This window comes from Adiantum capillus-veneris, chromosome 5 (genome assembly GCF_014529385.1).
Source record: "Adiantum capillus-veneris isolate H3 chromosome 5, ASM1452938v2, whole genome shotgun sequence".
In the NCBI taxonomy this organism is placed as follows: domain Eukaryota; kingdom Viridiplantae; phylum Streptophyta; class Polypodiopsida; order Polypodiales; family Pteridaceae; genus Adiantum; species Adiantum capillus-veneris.
The window spans coordinates 108,869,867-108,891,798 of NC_140935.1; the positions used below are offsets into that span (position 1 = coordinate 108,869,867).

The window sequence follows — 21,932 nt, forward strand, 5'->3', positions numbered from 1 at the left end:
AGACTGAACTGTTTTTGTGCTACCCTTGGTCACGTGTCTAAAGCCAGCTGTCTTTTGAACTTTTATGCTCATTTATGTTTATTTATTAAAATAAAACAGCTACACACACACGCACGCGAAGGGAAAGGCCTTGATTTTTTATCCAATTAAACCAGCACAAAACTTTGTGTGTGTGTGTGTGTGTGTGTGTGTGTGTGTGTGTGTGTGTGTGTGTGTGTGTGTATGTGTGTGTGTGTGTGTGTGTGTGTGTAAGTGTGTATACACACACACACACAAAGGGAGAGAGAGAGAGAGAGAGAGAGAGAGAGAGAGAGAGAGAGAGAGAGAGAGGTATGCAAGTGTGGACCAAGGGTGAATTTGATAGAGAACTTCATTGTATGGAGAAAGGGAGAGAGGGACTAGGGGATCTCTGTGGCCAAGTGCATACACATCGGGAGAGCTGTGTAGGCAAAGGGTGTACATGTCTAGAGAGCCATGCACAACTATAAGGCTCTATTTCTTTTTAAAAAGTTGTACAAAGTACTTTGCGACCTACTACCTTGCGGAAATTTCCAAAGTAGCCCTCTAGGCCTGTAGTTTACACACCACCATATGGGCGCTCGTCAATGCTAAGGGTGTCTTTAGATGAGCTAGCTGACAATCACTCCACTTTTTACTTCCTTTGCAAAAATTGTTCAAATAGAACAGAGGCACAAGTTGATAGAAGAAAGATGCAAGATTTTGACAACCAAGGGGTTTCAACAAAACGGTAAAGCCATGGGCCTCATGGGGGTTTGAGGTGATTCAAGCCTTGCTATCCACATTTTACGACGATAAAGTGCACGTTATTTGTCTCTTCTAGAGGAGCATAGAGTGGGGGAGGTGGGTGGAGGGCGGGCATCGTGTTAGAAATAGGATTGCAAGGAGACAAATGCATCTTGTTGGAGAACAGAAGAAGCTCAAGGCACACAACAGAGAGTGTATTGCTTAGTGCACAATGCATTAGCGAAAATTTGGACTCTCAAAGGGTCCCTATAAAGATATTTGACTTTGTCTCTCTTGTCCAAAGTGGGCAACCGGGTGAAGTGTGGGAAGGAAACTCAATCGACGGTTGCTTAATAAAAGAGACTTTCCTGAATATTGACTAGAATTAAGTTGTAGAATGTAAGAAAAGTCAAGCCATGTGAGGCTGTGAAATGAAATGTGAAATTAAAAAAACTCGTTAATATATGTGTCTGTGTGTGTATCCATAGAATTTACTAGAATTATGGAAGTGAAGTTTCACTTTAACATTCTAAAACAATAGAATGTAAAAAAAGTAAAGACTTGTCAGGATACAAAATGAAAGTGAAATAAACATTTAAAGTAAGTCTCCATGGTGCACCGAAAACCATGAAAATCTCCTTGGGTCAACACAACACTAAAGTTTCTTTTAGAAAGCAAAAAAGGGCCTTTTTCTCAACTAGCAAAAAAGTCAAAAACTTGTAGTGCAAGTCCCGTGAGTCCCTCCTCCTCTCTCTCAAGTCGCGACCCTATCGCTATCCTTATGGGCTCCACGGTCAACCATATGCAATAACTGTAGCCGTTGAAAAGCATGGAATTTATCAGATCATGTCTTAAAGTTGGAACTTGGAAATCTACAACCTCCCACCCACCATTTGGTGCATCTCAAAAGCATGGAATTTATCAGATCATGTCTTAAAGTTGGAACTTGGAAATCTACAACCTCCCACCCACCATTTGGTGCATCTCTCTCTCTCTCTCTCTCTCTCTCACACACACACACACACACACACACACACACACACACACGCACGCACGCATCTCCAATTGGTGAAAATCCTGATCCTTCTCCCACCCATTGTATTTGACACAGTGATTAAAGGTTGGAGTCTCTCTCTCTCCCTCCCAATTGGCACCAAAGTAGTATTACACATTCTAGTTTAGTAAGTATTAAAGTATATTATATAATATACATCTATGCTTGTGTACTATACATATGTTGTTTGCATCGATGTATTATACTTGCTACATATTTAAGAAAAGCAAAAAAATCTACACTATCTATAATAGAGGGAGAGATTTCAAACCCCCTCCCTATCATGTGTCACCAAAGGATTATTTCGGAAATGTCCTAGCAATGCTCAAAAAACACACTAGTGACAAGGAGCAAAACTGAGTGAGAGAGAGAGAGAGAGAGAGAGAGAGAGAGAGAAAGAGAGAGAGGCAAATAGGCATGTACACCAATTGTGGCGTCCTTCAGAAGCACAAAAAGTGCTTAGAGAGATTTCTATCTAGAAGGTTGTCTACTGGAATGCGCTTACTACAGGATATGTCAACAACTTGCACTTGAGGGTCTATGTGCATTGATTGTGGAGATATGCCCAAGAGCCATAGGGTGAGGAATTTGTGGGTTCTTTTGTGAAGTGAGGGTGTCTCTCCACATGAAATCACCTATGGTTGAATCTTCAAGGCATACGGGACTACACAAGATGCTAATATGGGCAAGGAATTCATGATGATAGTTTTAGTCGGTGGTTGTTGAGAAACTATCACACTTGGGAATACCTTGGTCAATACTTACACAAAATTTTGGTGCACCTAAGAAGCTTCCTCTTTGGAATGTCATCTCTTGGAGTACTGCATTCATTGCGGCATATACGGAGGAGGGGTAGGGCGACAAACCTATGGGTTGTTTTCAACCGATGAAAAATGAGGGCATCTCTCCATAAACAATTTACTATGCTTGAGGGGCTCCCTATTTGGGACATAATTTCTTACAATGCATTTGTTGCTGGATATTCCCAAGAGGGGCATGGCCAAAAATCTATGGGCTATTTTCAATGGGTGCAAAGCGAGGGTGTCTCTCCAAATGCAATCATCAATGCTTGCATCTCCCCAGGCATGTGGGAAAAAGGGTTATTGAAAAAAGACATCCCACTTGGGAACTTATTTATTGATATGCTCACAAAATGTGGTGTACTTAAGGAGCTTCTTGTCCAGGTTCTTCTCTCTTGGAGTGCATTTAATATGACCTATGCCTTGAAGGAGTAGGGCAAGGAAGTTCTGGGCTATTTTCAGCGGATGTGAAGTGAGGGCATGCCTCCAAATGAAATCACCTATGCTTGAGGAGCTCCATTCAAAACTATCTTTGAATGCAGTGATTGTGGGGTATGCCCAAGAGAGGTAGAGCCAGGAAGATCCAGGTTGTTTTCAAGGTTGTTTGTAGAAAATGCAAAGCAAGGGGATCTCTCCACATGCAGTCATCTACGTTTGGATCTTGACAGCATGTGACACTGATCTTGGCAAAAGAATTCACAATGAGATTGTTAGTTAGGGGCTCTTGAAAAAAGAGGTGGTGCTTGGAGGTGTGCACATCGACATGTATGTAAGGTGTAGTGTCCTTCAAAAAGCAAATAAAGTGCTTGAGGAGGTTTCTATCTGGGAGATCCTCTTGGGAATGCACTGATTGTGGCATTTTCCCATTTGAGGCACATGCTTGGGAGTGTCGGGATTTGCATGCATACCAATTGTGGTGTACTTTAAAATGAAAAAATGTTCTTAGAGAGATTCTGATTTGGGAGGCTGCCTACTAAATTGCACTAACTGTAGGATATGTCAACAAGGGCATAGCCAAGAAGATCTGACTTGTTTTAAGCAGATGCAAAGCGGGGGAATTTCTCCATATGCAATTACCGATGCTTGATTCTTGAAGGAATGTGGCACTAATTTGGCAAAATAATTGACAATGAGATTGTTAGTCAGTCGATGTTGAGAAAAGAGCGATGCTTGAGAGTGTTGGGATCGACATACATGTCAAGTGTGATGTCCTTTAGAAAGCAAAGAAACTACTTGAGAAGCTTTCTATTTGGGAGGTCATCTCTTGGGAATGTAGTGACTCTGAAATTTGCCCAACTGATGCAGATGCAATCACATATGATTGAGGAGCTTCATGTCCAAAATGCCATCCCTTCGAACACATTGATTGAGGCATATGCACAAAAGGGGAAGGCAAGGAAGCTAGGGGTTTTTTTTGTGAATGTAAAGCAAGCTTGTATCTCCAAATGCAAGCATCTATGCTTGAAGCTTCAAGGCATGGGGGACTATGCAAGATGCTAACATCGGGAAAAGAATTCATGATATTGTTAGTCAGGGCCTGTTGAAAAAGGCCGTCATGCTTGGGAATGCCTTGGTCGACATGCATACAAAATGTGGTTCTTAAAGGAGCTTCTTGTATGGAATGTCTTCTATTGGAGTGCATTCATTGTGGCATATGCCTAAAAGAGGGAGGGATGTCCACACACGGCCATTGCATGTGTTTAGGAGTGAGGTGGCAAAATATGGTTGGCCTAAAAATGTTTTCGTTGCTCAATGGATTCAATCAATTTAAACCGCTTGCCCATATTCCATGCTCAATGGTGGACACCCTTAAAAGAAGTGGTGCAAATATTCACTAAGCAGCTTGAACCATCAACGGTTTCTATTAAGGATGGAAAATCGGCAACGCCAATTTAACAACAATAAATGCAAAACTTGAAGTTTGCATTGTGTCCACCATGTGTGATAGGAAAGGTGGTCAAATGGGTAACCCTACGTAAACCACCATGAAATCATATATTATAATGCAGAAAAAAGAGGGGGAAAAAAAAAACAAATGAATCCATAGCTGTCCGAGGAATACCTGCCATGTTTTGACAAGCAAGGCACCCATATGGGTATTTTTGGCTTGTCATCTATGTGTGTTAGGATTAATGAGAATGAAAAATCCCAATACGATGCTGCTAGGAAATAGTGTAAATATGGCAAAAAATTAGTTCAAGTAGTACAACGTGGCGACCTACAGCGGTGCTGTGCTATGTGGATTTTCTTAGCTTAGGCATGCCAGAGCAAGGAGCTGCCACCATGGTATAAAGGATATTACTATAGCTTTCTAAGTACATTTTACTAGCACTTAAATCTTTTCTTGGTACTCAGATATTGTATCAAATTCACCATTTTGGAAGCTTTTGGTTTGAAGGCATTAATATATCAGCTCATTTCTCTCTCCCTCTCTCTCTCATTACATTTAGAGCACGTCTCTCTCTCTCTCTCTCTCTCTCTCTCTCTCTCTCTCTCTCTCTCTCTCTCTCTCTCTCTCTCTCTCTCTCTCTCTCTCTCTCTCTATGCTAAAAAAAACCTGGGTTTAGTGTAATCCTGCCTAGAAATTTTGAGATTTAACTCTTCAAATTTTAATGTGAAAGTGAGAAAACCTACAAAATTTAAAGAAATTAGTACAAAAATTTTCAATTGCGTCAATTTACCTATACTATATCATATGCAGGTTTCCCAAATTTTTGGAGAATTTTTTTATTATAACACTACTCTCTCTCTCTTATGCCCGTCAGGTCATCTGACAATTGCACTTCTCTCTCTCTCTCTCTCTCTCTCTCTCTCTCTCTCTCTCTCTCTCTCTCTCTCTCTCTCTCTCTCTCTCTCTCTCTTTGGGTGTGTGTGTGTGTGTGTGTGTGTGTGTGTGTGTGTGTGTGTGTGTTCTGTTAAGTATGGAGACTGATTTACCCCTTGTAATTTTTATAGTTAAAATGCACATTTGTAAGGCCCCCATTATGAGGAGAAGCCATTGTGTGTAAGAAAAATCACACGCCGGAAATCAAAAGATTCTCAAGATTGGATCTACCGGAATAATCTCTTTCACCAAAATATTATGGCCAAACAGTGGCCAGAAAGTGGTCAAAAAATGGATGGCCGATGGCTAGTGGTTGGAAGCCAATGTCTTGTGGCCAAATTCAGTGGCCGATGGTCGATGTCAAGACGAACTTTTCTTCTCAAGGGAAGCCACACATGGGCGCATTGGAGAGTCCAAGTCGGACTTGTCAACACAAGGGTGGCTACACACTGTTGTCTCTCATGAGAGAGGGCATCCCTTTTGGCCTATAAAAGGAGGCCTCCTCTACACACAAAAATGCATTGTAGGTAGCATTGTGGTGCATTGTGAATTCGATGCAACAAGGTGTGTGTGAGGTGGTGAGAGTGAAGCAAGGTGAGAGCTCCATTAAGGGTATAATTCCTTTGTAACCTACTTCTTGTTTGAAGTACTAAAGCCATTGAGTGGCTACTTTTTCGTGGATGTAGCCCACATTGGGTGAACCATGTAGATCATGTGCTCTCTCTCTCTCTCTCTCTCTCTCTCTCTCTCTCTCTCTCTCTCTCTCTCTCTCTCTCTCTCGCTCTCTCTCTCTCTCTCTCTCTCTCTGTCTCTCTCTCTCTAATCTCTCATGTGTGAAAAACTATTTCTCTCCATTAGCTAAAGTACTCTATTATATACTTAGCTACATCCCATTTCCCAACACATGGTATCAGAGAAAGGTTTGCTTGTAGCTACAATATCCCAAGGAACAGATTTCTTGAATTGAGTGGGAGTAATGGTGGAGGAAGGGAAGTTCAAGACTAAGAAGTTAAATGACAAGAACTACCAACATTTAATGATGGAGATTGAAGACTATCTCTACCAAAAGAACCTTTATTTTCCACTAGGCAGTCTTGCAAAGAAACCTGCAACAATGGCAGATGAAGCATGGATTGTCCTTGATCAAAAGTCATTAGGAACAACCCGGCTTATCTTGGAGTCAGTAGTGGTGTTCAACGTTTTGGAGATGAAGACCACAGAGGACTTGATAAAGTCACTTGACAGGCTCTACAAGAAACCATCAGTATCCAATAAGGTATTTTTCATGAACCGCTTGTTCAATCTAAAGATAACAGAAAATGGTTCAATTGCAGCGCACATAAATGACTTTAACACCAATATGAGTCAACTTCGATTGATGAAAGTCAATTTTGATGACGAAGTGCAAGCTCTCCTTATACTATCATCTCTACCAAATAGTTGGGACAACCTTGTGATGGCAATAAATAACTCTATCTCTAGCACAAATACTCTTAAGTTTGATGATGTTGTGGGTGTTCTCCCAAGAGAAAAAATTCAAAGGAGAAGCATAGGTGAATCATCAAGTGATGCACTCTCAGTGGAAACAAGAAGAAGGCATAAGGAGAGGTTCAAAAACCAAAAGGGGTCTGATTGCTCAAGGCAGAGCAAGTCACACACAAAGTCAGTTCTTGAATGTCGGAATTGCGGCAAGAAGGGCCACATTAAGAAGGATTGCTAGTCCAAGAAGAAGAAGGAGTCGGAGTTCTAAGAGAACAAGACAACATTGGAGGCCAAAGTGTCTGGTAAAGTAGAGAAAGATGCTCTAATTCTCTCACTAGACAACGTGGCTAATTCCTAGATAGTAGATTATGGGGCTTCATTTTATGCAACACCACACAAGAAACAATTCCAAGATTATACCAAAGGTAATTTTGGGTCTGTAAACTTGGGAGATGATGAAACTTGTGAAATTGTCGGCAAAGGTATAGTTTGTGTCAAAACTGCTAACGAAAATGAATGGAAGCTTAAAGATGTTAGGCATGTTCCTTCTCTTCGCAAAAATTTGATCTTTGTAGGACAATTGGATGATGAAGGTCACAACATTTCATTCGCAAACATGGGATTTTTGGTGGTTTCCAAAGGAGAAAAGGCCAGTACACTTTACTTGTGTACTGTCAGCACACAATCTTCAACTTGTGCAACAGCTATAGGCATCGACAAATCAATATGACACTACCGGCTTGGGTATATGAGTGTCAAGGGAATGCAAATCCTTCCATCAAATAAGCTTCTACTAGGTTTGAAAGAAGTGGACTTAAAGTTTTCTGAAGATTGTGTTTATGGTAAACAGAAGAGGGTAAAATTTCAAAAATTAGAAAATAAAAGAAAAAATAAAAAACTTGAATTGGTTCATTCTGATGTTTGGGGTCCTACAAGTACACCATCCCTTGGTGGCTTGTTGTACTATGTAACATTCATAGATGATGCAACTAGGAAAACATGGGTTTATGTAATGAAGAATAAATCTGACGTGTTTTCCATATTTCAAAGGTGGAAAGCCTTTCTGGAGAATGAAGCAGGTACCAAGCTTAAATGGCTTAGATCCAACAATGGAGGTGAATATTTTAGCCAAGCTTTTAACAATGGCAACCCCAAGGACACCTCAACAAATGGCATTTAAAAAGGGATGAATAGGACAATCATGGAGCAAGCACAAAGCATATAGCTACATGCAGGCCTACCGTTTGAGTTTTGGGCGAAAGTAGTAAGTACGTTTGTGTACTTATTTAACCGATCACCCTCAACGACATTGCATGGGGGAGTTCGAGGAGAAACATGGATAGGTAGATCAATGAGCTATGCATTTCTCAATGTGTTTGGGTGCAAGGATTTTATGTACATGGATAGAATTTTAAGGTCAAAGCTAGATGCAAAGTGTAAAAAGTGTTTCTACATTGGCTATGGAGAAGCTGACTTTGGGTATCGCCTATGAAATCCTGAAGATGGTAAAATCTTTAGAAGTAGGGATGTAATTTTCAACAAACAAAATATGTACAAAGATTACTAGTGAAAAGAAAACAAACAAAAGATACATGTGATGAGTGGTGAAGACTTAAGGAGTGCAAACGGTGACAACATGCAACAGCGTCAACCAAATGACGAGCCTCAACCTATGTCTCAAAGATCTACAAGATCAAGTAGACCCCCAGAAAGATTTGTTCCTTCCTTCAACCATCTCTTGGTCTTGGATTCTAGAGATCCGGAATCATACAAAGAAGCTATGCAGCACAAATCCAAAGAAGAATGGATGAAGAGCATGCAAGTGGAGATGGACTCATCACATTGCAATGAAACATGGAAGTTGGTTGAGCTTCCTAAAGGTAAGCGGGCACTACAGACCATATGGGTGTATAAGTTAAAGGAAGAAGAAGGTGGGAAGCAAAGGTACAAGTCTAAGCTTGTGGTAAAAGGGTTTTCTCAAAAGAAAGATATTGATATTTTCTCCTGTCATAAAAATGAACTCAATTAGTCTTGTCCTAAGCCTTGTGGCTGCTCATGACTTAAATGTTGAGCAAATGGATGTGAATACTGCATTTCTTCACAGTGACTTAGAGGAGGGAATTTACATGCTTTACCAAAGGGACATGCTTCAACCAAAGGGGTATGAAGTAAAGGGTAAGTAGAAAATGGTTTTCAGATTAAATAAGAGCTTGTATGGTCTAAAGAAAGCATCAAGACAGAGGTACTTGAAGTTCGATCGATGGATGCTGGATGATGGATTCAAAAGATGCAACTCAGATCATTCTGATTACACGAAGAATTTGGGAGGTGGAAAGTTCATCATCCTAATGTTGTATGTTAATGACATGCTGATTGCAAGTGCTAACATGCAAATTATCAAAGAACTAAAAGAGAAGATGTCTAATGAAATATTTAGGTGTTTCAAAGAGGATACTTGGTATGAAGATATCAAGGGACAAGACGAAGAAGACAATAAAGCCATCTCAAGAAGGTACTAGAAAGGTTTGCAATTCAAGATGCAAAATCCATTTCTACACCTTTGACTGGTCACTTTGAACTAACCAAGGATATGTGTCCAAAGACACAAGAGGAGATAGCCTATATGTCTAAATTACGTTCCATATGCTGCAACAGTAGGTTCTCTAATATATGCTATGGTCTAGACAAGGCTAGTCATTGCACATGAAGTGGGAGTTGTTAGTAGGTTCATGGACAACCCATGTAAAGAGCACTAGCGAGCTATGAAGTGGATACTTAAGTATCTAAAAGGGACAACAACAAATGCTTTGTATTTTGGAGGAACTAATATTTTCTTGCAAGGAGTACCGAATATTTTCTTACAAGGATATGATGGTGCAGATATGGCAAGGACAAAGATACTCAAAGGAGCACTACTAGCTATATCTTCACAATTGGAGTCTCAACAGTAAGTTGGGCTTCAAAGCTACAAAAAGTGGTCTCACTTTCTACAACGGAAGCAGCATATGTAGCAATGACGAAGGCAAGCAAAGAAATTATGTGTCTGCACAGATTCTTGGAGGAGCTTGGATACAATCAAGACAATTGTGTTTTGTATAGTGACGTGTTTCAGCTCGATGCGTGTCAGCTCAAGGAACCCTAATTTTTTTCCACTGGAACAGATCTACGAACCATAATCTCCAACCGTCCATCCCTTGACTTCACCCGTGGTCTTTATGGGGGGGGGGGCAGAATCCCTCCCCCTTTTATAGTACTATAGATTGAGAAAAAATTCTCATCACCATGCATCAATGGGGTTAACTTTGCATCATAAAGTTAAAAGCCTATGCATGGGAGATTATTTCGGTCCGTCTCATTTGAGCCATGCAAGATACACGTGCAGGCATGCATGATTGCTCTTGAGTCATGGAGTTGGAAATACTAGACTCTAACCAAACTACTACCAGTCTTGATTCCCCGTGACTCCCTCCCCTCTCTCTCGAGTCACGGCTATCGCTATCCTCATGGGATCCATGGTCAACCATGTGCTATGGTTGTAGCCGCTTAAAAGCGTGGAATTTATCAGTTGGTTGCCAATGAGTGCAGGTATATGCACTCGTTAGATCATGCCTTGAAGTTGGAACTTGGATATCTGTAGCCTTCCATCCACCATTTGGCACATCTCTCTCTCTCTCTCTCTCTCTCTCTCTCTCTCTCTCTCTCACACACACACACACACACACACACACACACACACACACACACACACACACACATACACACACAAACACTAAACTAAACAAGGTGAAGAGGTACGAAGGCCTACTAAGTTAAAGGGGGAATGAGATTTTTTTGGAAAGTAATTTTAAATGAGTGTGTGCAATCACATGAAATTTTTATTGTGTTTTAAAATAAAATTATATTATCCATTAAAAATATATAATCACAAATGGTCTATATATTAAAAAAGATCCCAATTAAATAATAAGGTGAAAGATGCACAATGTACATTATCATTTGAAAACAAAATAACTTAAAAATAAAAACAAAAATATATATTATATTATTCATTATACATACACAAGTTAGATTCACAAGAGTCGACGGCAAAAACCTAGGACTCTTTCTTCCACCTCTCTCTTCTTTCACAAGGGACGGAGTTAGTTCTATAAGACTTATTCTGTACAATTTTGGCATATAATGAGCTGTAGTGTAGTGGTAGTGTTGTTCATCACGTAGCTACTAGATTCAATTCAATCACACCGATACACGTTTCGTGCTGAAAAGTGGATGGTAGAACTACTCTTCCGAGGGGGGGAAGGGTTGCTAATTTTTTTGTGGGTCCAAAGGTGTAAATTTTTTTTGTGCCAATGGACGATCATTCCTTTTTGAATGTCTTTCATTGGCTCTTGTGAACCCAACCATAATCTCAAATGGTTTATATATTAAAAAAAACTCCACTTAAATACTAAGGGAAATGGTGCACATTACACATTACTCCTTGAAAACAAAATGATATAAAAAAGAAATAAAATAAAAAACACACTAAAAACTTTTTAAAAAAATATACTAATGCTTTCATTAAAAAAGATAGATTTAATAAGACTAGAGAATAATAAATCAATTAAATCATTTAATAAAATGAATCTTTGTAGAGCCTTTAAATAAAAGGAGTCTTTACAAATGAAAGTATATAAAAACAAGTGAAAGGGTCACGGTGGCTTTCTAAAACGATAAGAAATTGATAAAATCATTAGGTTGAGTTTAGCTAGAATTATATAAGGTAAAGCATTGTTCATGACTATCTCTTTTATTAAGAGAAGAAGCAAACCAGAAATAATAGTTGAATTTTTGAATTTCCAAGATGTTTGAACTAAGTTCTCACGTATTTCACCATTTTTTCTTGCCTTTAACATGGTTTGCTCATTTAGTGTGTATATATATATATATGTGTGTGCGTGTGTGTGCGCATGTATGTGTAAAATAAATAAATAAATTTATGTGTGTATGTATGTATGTATATGTATAGAATTTACTAGAATTATGCAAGGTGAAGGTTCACTTTAGCATTCTAAAAGAATAGAATGCAAGTGAAGTCAAGCCCTATAAGGATGTGAAATAAAAAGATTCATTTAATATTTTAAAATGGAAATAACATTTAAGGTAAGTCTCCATCATGGAACTGAAAACAATGAAAGTATGCCTAACCCAACTCAACACTAGAAGAAGCCAAAAAAATTATTGAAACAATACTTCACATGATGGATCAAATTCTTATAAATATTCTTCAATCCTTTGTTCTAAAAAAAAATACGGTAAAACCCCTAGTTTAAGAACCTTTAAGCCAATGTCGGGTGCATTTTTTGATTGTTGCATTTTGACTCCTCTCTAGTGAGGAACGTAGATGGCGTTAAGGTCGAGTTGTAGAAAAAATTTGAGGAGCTATCGTGTCTCTGGCAATGCATGTGGTAGTGGAAAAAAGTTTCCCTTTGTTTAAAAAAGGGTTTCCAACAACAAGATTGATAAGGGTGGTATCACGAACAAGAGCGCCACATGAGATCCAGCCCATGCATTAGCCAGTGAGAAAGTGAAATGCAACCATATAACCATCCCACCACACCCACTTTCTTGTAAAAGAATTGACACTCTCTAAATTTATTATTTAGCCCACATCTGTCTCTTCATGGAGTAGCCTTATTACTGATCCTATATTCTATGGATCAAACTCCTATGAGCACTAGTTAATCCTTTGTTCTTTAAAGTCTTTTTAAGCATGTCAAAAAACAATGAATGCAACATTGGGAAATAGTGTTTGAAATTGAAAGGAAATGCTTTATTTCTTTTCAATCCTTAAAGGGACACATGCCAAGCAAACAAATTTGAACGACCTTCACCCATATGGATACTAAGGCCTTTACTAGGCCAAAAAGATCTCATAAATGAAAATGCATTACGCACATGCACATATAAAGAGTGAGTTAGACTTGAGGTTAGACCATCACCTTTATTTTTTACTATTATTTTATGAAATTATATCAATAAATTTTAAACTTGTACCAATTTATTTGATTCACAAAAATGGTAACACTATGATTTTCATATGTACACACACAAACACACACGCCACACCCATATCCACACATTAGGTTTTGATGTTTTACAAAGAAAAAAGATACACAGTCTCACTCTCAAAGTTAGAGGAAAACTTGTGGTACTCCAGTCTTTTTTTTCTTGGTGTCTTATTATTATTGATATTAATTTTTGCTGAGGAAATTTTTTGAATTTGACTTTCAACCAACCCTCAAATTTGAATGGTACCCCTATTTTTCATTTTGAAGTCTTTTTAAAACAACCTTTTCACTAGATGCACAAAAAACAAAGTCATATAAGTTGAGCAGTGAAGGCCTTGATTCCTTGAAGAAGCTCTTATTTTCTTTTTACACAAATTGAAATAGGATATCCAATTACTTTTTTTGAGTATCTTCCACTTGTTTTGAAATGTATGGCTGCATTGACAAGGAAATATGTAGGACCATGACCTATACTTTTTCTTTTAAAACAAAAACAAAAGATGAAAAACTACTTTCCCAACCCTCTAAAAACTTCTCCCTCTAGCTCTCATGCACACCAAACAAGGTTCTCTTCACATAGGCCTTCAAAGGCATAAAAGTGACTATTGAGGGGTCATGAGAGTTAAAAATCTATTTAAAAAAGATTAAAACTCATAAAAATGAGAGAGAGAGAGAGAGAGAGTATTGTTTAAAAAGGTTAAAACTCATAATAATGTGTGTGCATGAGAGAGAGAGAGATAGAGTAGTGTTTAAAAGAAACATTTTACTAAGCCCTTAATGTAAAGGGTAGATTTATAAAATTTAAGATCGTAATTGCTATTTATGATTAAAAGTGCACAGACTTTAGTCATAATAATTAAAGTACAAAAAATTTAAAAAATTATCATTTTTAATTGAAAAGTCACTTACAAAGCTTAGAAATACACATTTTAAAATACTTTGAGCTATTAATTGTTTGCCTATGTATTCTTAGAGAACCTCCTTAAAAAGGATCTAAAAGCATGCCTTGTTACAATACATCTTGTTCTATCTCATCTAGTATGGAGGGAGATTGGAGGCTTGAGATTGGATCTTAAAATATCATGCATGTCACTATATAAAAGTACTCTTTCGAGTGATGTTTACTTTTCAAAATCTACTTTAAAAGAATGTTTGGTTAACATTGACAAAATGAGACTATCAACGTCCAACATTCGAACCATCCGACAAATCATATACTCACAATTGTGAGTTTGGATTTTAAAAAAACATTTACAATATGAGATGAGAATTTTGCATTAACTCATTTTTGCTATGCACAAGGGGAATTGCCTTAACTTGCATCACTCTTTTGCCTTTACTAAAACGAACTCTGTAATTTTCTTGTTTTTATTGGATTAAAAAGAAAAATCATAAGCCTTCATCGAACGTCTTTTTTTTTTTAAAATGCAAAACTCACAATTGTGAGTGGATTATATTGAGCAACCCAAAAAATTACAAGGTTTTGTCATGCTCATGTTAAGCCATGACAACATCCACGGATCATAATTACAACGGCTATCAGGGCCACCTCAAATCTGCCTTCAAAAACACGGTGGTTCCTTGTCTGCCATACATTATGAAAATTGAAGTATCTGACGATCTGAGTGCTGACGAGGAGTGCAGGACTACCTGAAATTTTACCTCCAATAGGAATCTACAAAGATGCCTTGAGGGCTTTGCGAAGAAAATGGGAGGAAATGACATGTGCACAGAGAGAGAGAGAGAGAGAGAGAGAGAGAGAGAGAGAGAGAGAGAGAGAGATGATGTGTATCAGGGCCTAGACCGACACAGACAAGGAGGATTTTTTTGCTATCGAGATCATCCCGATGTCGTGTGTTAGAGCCAAGAGCGGTAGAGAGACATAGAGTTTTTTTTGCTATCACAGTCATCTGTATCCAGGGCTTCCTTGGTGATGGTGCTTCATCAAAAATTTCTAGTGGATTTGTAAGGACGTGATGCTAGGCATCCTGATTAGGAACAAACTCTACCTTGTGGTGGAAGATACAAAGAGCCTTGGCGGGTTTGAGAGTGTGGTTGAGAGCCATGGCCCAATCTAAGGGCACAGCTAGAGAGACAATCAATATGTACGAGCTTGATGGTGAAAACATAAAGAGAAACCATCTGCGTGAAGGTGATGGCCGAGTTAGAGATAGAGAGGTGACAAAGCTCTGTGCGGAAGAGGCAGAGGGAGGGTTCTTTTCCTTAGGGATTTAGAGATCCAATCCAGATTTAAGAAATGAATGGGCTTTTGTGGTTTTGGATAGAGCAGCTAGAACAAATGTAGATTTATCGTTTTCTAAAGTGATTAGGCCTCCACAAATTTGGAAAACAAAGAAGTCCATCTAAAATGCAAAAGTGAAGGGTGCAGAAAATGAAAAGCTTCTTGTATTTGGGAAATAAAAAGACTTATATTATATATAAAGGTGTGGCCTTGCTTGTATGCAATGTGCCATGCTTCTGTGGAATTTAGCTGATTTTAAAATAATTAAAGGTTTATAAAATAATCAAAAGTTTTAAAAATTTTATTCTATTCAACTTCAAATCATTTGTTGCATCCCTTTCCAAAAGAATTGAAAAACAAATGGCAGATTTTGGGAAAGATGATTTGAAGGACATGGTTTCTTTCTTTTCAATTCTCTTCAAGAATTTTTAAGGATCTTTTTAGGGACACATGTCAAGCAAAAAAAATTGAACGACCTCCATCCATATGGATATGCTTAGAGAGCTTTCTATCTGGGAGGTTGTCTACTAGAATGGGCTAATTGCAAGATATGTCAACAAGGGCATGGTCAAGAAGATTTGGGTTGTTTTTAGCAGAAGCAAAGAGAGGGCATCTCTCCATCCGTATGCAATAACATTTGCTTGGATTTTGAAGGCATGTGGAATTGATCTGGGCAAAAGAATTCACAATGAGATTGTTAGTCAGGGGCTATTGAAAAAAGAGGGGATGCTTGGGAGTGCCGGGATTGACATGTATGTCAAGTGTGGTGTCATCCAAAAAGAAAAGAAAGTGTGTCATGTGTCAAGTGTGGTGTCATGTGAATTCCATCCCTTTGAACACATTGATTGTGGAATATGCACAAAAGGGGTAGGGATAGAAAGCTAGGGTTTTTTTTTTAGCGGATGCAAAGCGAGGTTGTTTCTCCAAATGCAAACATCTATGCTTGCAGCTTTAAGGCATGGGGGGCTATGCAAGATGTGGACATGGGGAGAAGAGCTCAGATATGGTTGGTCAGGGGCTATGAAAAGAGGACGTCATTCTTAGGAATGCCTTGATTGACATGTACATAGAATGTGGTGCTTAAAGGAGCTTTATGTCTAAAATGTCTTCTCTTGGAGAGTTTCCTATCTGTGAGGTTGTCTACTAGAATGCGCTAATTGCAGGACCTATCAATAAGGGCACAACTAAGAAGATCTAGGTTGTTTGTAACAGATGCAAAGTGAGGTCATCTCTCCATATGAAATCACCTACGCTTGGATCTTCGAGGAATGTGGTGCTTATCTGGCAAAAGAATTCACAATAAGATTGTTTCTCAGGGGCTATTGAAAAAGGAGTTGGTTCTTGGGAGTTTCCGGATCGACATGTATGTCATGTGTGGTGTCCTTCAAAAAGTAAATAAAGCGCTTGAGGAGCTTTTTATATGGGAATGCACTGATTGTGGCATTTGCCTAATTCAGGCAGATGAAATCACATACGATTGAGGAGCTCTGTGTCCAGACCGCCATCCCTTGGAACACATTGATTGTGGAATATGCACAAAATGGGTAGGTAAGATGTTGACATGGGGAAAAGAATTCATGATGATATTGTTGGTTAGGAGTTGTTGAAAAGGAGGTAGTGCTTGGGAATGTGTTGGTCAACATGTACGCAAAATGTGGAGCTTAAAGGAGCTTCCTATCTAGAATTTATGCTCTTGGATTGCATTCATTGTGGCATATGCCTAGGACGGGTAGGGTGAGGAAGCTATGGCTAATTTCAGCAAATGTGGTGAGAGTAAATCCCTACAGTTGCAATTACCTGCACTTGAGAATCCCTGTGCATTGATTGTGAAGATGTGCCCAAGAGTGACAAATTTGTGGGTTGTTTACAAAAGATGTGAGGGTGTCTCTCCACATGAAATCACCTATGCTTGCATATTCAAGGCATATGGGACTATGCAAGATGTAGATATTGGCAAAGAATTCACAATGATATTGTTAGTGGCGGGGGTTGTTGAAAAAAATGTTGTGCTTGGGAATTCATTGGTCAACACTTACACAAATTTTGGTGCACCTAAGAAGCTTCCTCTTCTTAATCTCATCTCTTGGATTAGTGCATTCATTGCGTCATATACTAAGGAGGGGTAGGGCGTCAAATCTGTGGGTTGTTTTCAATAGATGCGAAATGAGGGAATCTCTCCATATGCAATCATGTATGCTTGAAGGGTGGACCTAAGTTAGATTATATGTTAAACATTGAGCATATTGTACGTATTTAATGACCATATAATATGTTTTATCAAATAAAACGGCCGTATTATACGGTGACACATCACTCAATTCAACCCTTCGTATTATTTCTTTGCATTTCAATCATAGATTTCCTGGATTGAAGATTTCTTCGATTGAAGAAATCTTCGATCAAAGTGCAGAGTTTATATATGCAACCACCGGTGCCCCCAATAGTATTTCAGACAATCAAGTATCAAATTGTTTCAAAAAAGTAATCCTCTTCTTCCTAAAAGAAAACATGAAAAATTTAATAAATAAAAAAAGTAAAGATATTAGTTGTTTATTATTATTTTAATGATATAACTAAATTAAGATTATGATAATTTGTATAGAGTTTGTTTTTTGTTGTTATTTTTAAATTGAATAGTTTTGAATAGTTTTAGAAATTAGAAACGTGCTCTTTCTCTAGTGGAGTTTTCTCACACTTAAAGAGGAGAAGATTAGGTTTTATAACCATCTATCATTGTGTTGGAGTATATACTCACTCTTGAAGATTGGTTCGTATTGTAAATAGTAATTATTTACTTTTGTACTAGAGTAAAACTGTATATTCGCATTGGAGATAATCAATTGTTTCGCTTAGATTAAGATTTTACGTCCAAAATTTTCAGGCTTAGAGTTTTTGCTCAAGAGATGAGAAACTTTACTCAAATATGGATCTACACAAGATATGAATTAATGTTTATGTTTTTTATTTTCTCAAATCTAGGCTGTAGTATTATCTTGTGTTTAAGATTTTATACTATTATGTTATGTGTGTCATACATTTATATAGGTTTTATTCATTCATTTTTGTTGTATTTGAATTTATCTCACACTTCAAAATGAATATAGACTTAGGAATTTCTTTGAGTCCTTATGTTGTAGTGATATGCACACACATGGCATAAGTTTGACCAAGTTTTAGTTGAAACATTTTAACCATTCTTGATGTTTATATTGTGCAGTTAGAAGTGCTTCAAATACGATAATGTTATCACCTTGTTGTGTTAGATTCCATAAAAAAATATTACATCAAACATGTTGAGGTGTCTCAGAGGCATAGATAGCTACACACAAGGGCTACTTGAAAGCGATGTAGTGTTGGTCACTTTTGTCAATTGATATGTACACAATTTCCATGACCTTGGCAAAGCACCTAAAGCTTTTGGTGACAAATTGTACTCTTTTGGAATGCACTTCTAGCCGGATGTGCCCAAAGTGGTCAGGATCAATGTTGGGGTGTGTTTAGATTGGATGCAGAGAGAGGGCCAAGAGTCCCTCCAGACTAAGAGTCATAATTGTGTGTCTTTTCTAGTTCAAGTTCCAAAGCCCCCATGTTTTTTATAAATAAAAACTTTGTAAATTTTTATAACTTGCCCAATAAGATCAACTCACAAACTCAAGTGGTGTTTAAGTCAATTGCGTAAAAAATACAAACTCACATTTAAATACAAATGAGTTTCCACTCACTTAAAAAATATGGCAATGACACATAGTAATACCGTTCAGATTTGTAACAAAAAAACGCCTTTATCAAAAAAGGATCTTTTAATAGTTTCTCTAGTTTTTTGGATATTCTGGAAAGGAAAAATTTTCTTGGGCCATTCTTATCTCCAATCTTGGACAATATAATAAACTTAAACACCAAGTGTTGAGAAGGAAGATATATTTAATGTCGTAGAAATAATGCCAAGAGACCTCGAAGGTCTACATCCGAAAAACTCAATTGACAAAAACTTTGGGCCAAAAACCATAATTATGAACCTTAGAGAAAATTGTACAGTGTAAGTCTTGAACTCAGAACCTAATACTTCATAGGGAACTAGGTTAAGAGCTAAGTTGCACCTCATGTGAGTGTGGGGAGGTGGATGAAGAGCTTTGCCATCTTTAGAGAATCCCGATTTTGTGCTTGAAACGTAGAAACCCCGCTATAGTTGCACTAGCAAAATGAAAAAGGTAGGGGCTAAAGCTATTTTTTCGCAAAGGAAATCATCTCCCTGTTTCTCAAAAACATCTTGCCAATGAGAGCGTGCTATCTCCACTCCCTACTTGCAGAAAAGACGCGCTTTCCATTATGATGTCCCTCGGTGCAACTTGGTTCATGCCAAACACCTCCCTTTCCCCCACTCCCCCCACTTGTACTCTGTGCAACTCAGCTCTAACCAATCTACCGCACTAGTTGAGAGAGAGAGAGAGAGAGAGAGAGAGAGAGAGAGAGAGAGTATAATATAAAAATCCCCTGAATTATGAACCATATTTTGGGTTTTTGAATTTCAAAATTACAAGTACAATTGTAAATTATAATCATTTAACTCATCTATTTGGAATTACAAACCACCAGCAACAAAAAACGGATGAGACACTCCTAGCTTTGTGAAGGGAAAAAAACCTATACCTGTCAACCAACCATTATCGATTGTTAGAAAGAACTGACCCTCAATGAATGGGTGACAGGTATCCAAGAGGCTTTTCCCGCTTTTTATGGCTGTCACACATCATTAGAACTCTCTCATACTCTCCCGCATCTTTATTAAGTGTTTTCTGTAAAAACAAATTGGCTTTCCTAGGCAGAGATTTGTGGGTATTACGTTTACATATGCTGATTGGTTGATTAAATTGGCCTGATTCAGGCTACAAACTTCCAAGAAATCCAGCATACTATATCGGGGAAATGGCAACAAGAGAAAACCAACCATATAAGTGTGTGTGTGTATACCAGTACCATTAACAGTATAGTCCAGTAGTACCAATAAGTACCTACGCCAATAAAACCAGTACTACCAGTACAAGTCTAACATTCTAGCAATATCAGTATCTGTACTATAGAGGGGCATTACCAGTAAGAGTATAGTCCAGTGGTACCAGTCACAACCAAAGGTATCCAAGGCCAACAGTTCTAGTAATTTTTATTAGGAATATGGAAACACCCAGTAACCAGCCATGTGTGTGTGTGTGTGTGTATACCAGTACCAGTATAATCAGTCAATACAAGTGTTAGTATAGTAGTATATCACTATCAGTATCAATAGGGTCTAGTGCCACTAGTAATACCAGTATAGTCTAGTAGTACCACTCATTATTAAAGGTTCTTTTGGCCAACAATCTCAATGAATTATATCAGGGAAGCGGAAACATGTAAAACTAGCATATGTGTGTGTGTGTGTGTGTGTATGTACTAGTACCAGTACCAGTATATTCCAATAGTATCAGTAATAGTACAACCAATACTATCAGAACAAGTATAGCAGTCAATACCAACGTTACCCCAGGCCAACAATTTTAGTGAATGATACTAGGTAAATAGAGACACGTAATAACCAGCCACGTGTGTGTATGTACCAGTACCAGTATATATAGTACCAGTACCAATCCGAGTATAGCAATATCAAAATCCGCATCAGTATTGTGTACTAGTACCATTAACAATATAGTCCAATAGTACCAATAAGTACCCGTACCAGTATTACCAGTACAATTCTAACATTATAGCAATGTCAATATCTATAGTGTAGAGGGCTATTATTACCAGTAACAATATAGTCTAGTGGTACCAGTCAATACCAAAGGTATCCCAGGAAAATAGCTATAGCAATTTATATGTGTGTACCAGTACCAATATATGCACCAGTACAATCAGTCAGTACTAGTGCTAGTACAGTAGTGTCTAGTACCACTGGTAGTACCAGTATAGTCGAGTAGTATCAGTCTAGTATCAAAGGTATCCCAGGTCAACAGTTCTAGTGAACTATATCTGAGAGATACGCCTCCCCGGGGGTCTATGCGCAAAACATACAATTTACACCTTTATACAATTTTCAATATATATCAGAGTTGCGGAAGCATTTGCATACAAGAGGAGTTCTCAACGCCCGACCAAGCATGGAGTTTAGGCCATGAGCCGAACTGCATCCAGAGGTACCTAGTGACTAGTGCTACCCCTGAATGGGTGTTATGAATGAAAACGTACTCAAGAAAAATATAACATTGTGGAGGTGGAATATATGTGTATACCTCGTTGCGGGAAGAGAGAGAGAGAGAATATAGTGGAGGGTGAAATAGAGTGCACAGATACATGAGCAAAGGACAATAGAGAATCTTTAAATGCCCCTTCTAAATGAAACAGGCAACCATCTATGAATGCATTGACAAAATCTAGGTATCCCATAACATCAAAAAGTTTATAACAAAATAACTAGCAGAGCACTGGACCCTGTGTAGGGATCGACCAATCCACCCATCCAGTTTTGCTCTACTATGGACAGAGAGAGTTTCACTTTGTCGGGAGCGAGCCAGAACAACTCCAACCTACGTGAGCCAGACATAAACTGAGGCCGCTTCGCCTCCCTCCATGAACCCGAGCTCTGAAAGGATCCCAAGTACCAAGTTGTGGTACGGTATCAACAGCAACCATACCACTTTAGGTGCCACGCCTCTTCGATGCTCAGCACCGGGTATTTAGGCAAAGCCAAGGAAAAATCCTTGAC

General features: G+C 38.3%; 1 pseudogene; it reads left to right on the forward strand.

Annotated features, from left to right (window-relative positions):
* Positions 1-2,601: 2,601 nt before the first annotated feature.
* LOC147457897 (pentatricopeptide repeat-containing protein At4g18520, chloroplastic-like) lies at positions 2,602-3,108 on the forward strand (annotated as a pseudogene).
* Positions 3,109-21,932: the final 18,824 nt, after the last annotated feature.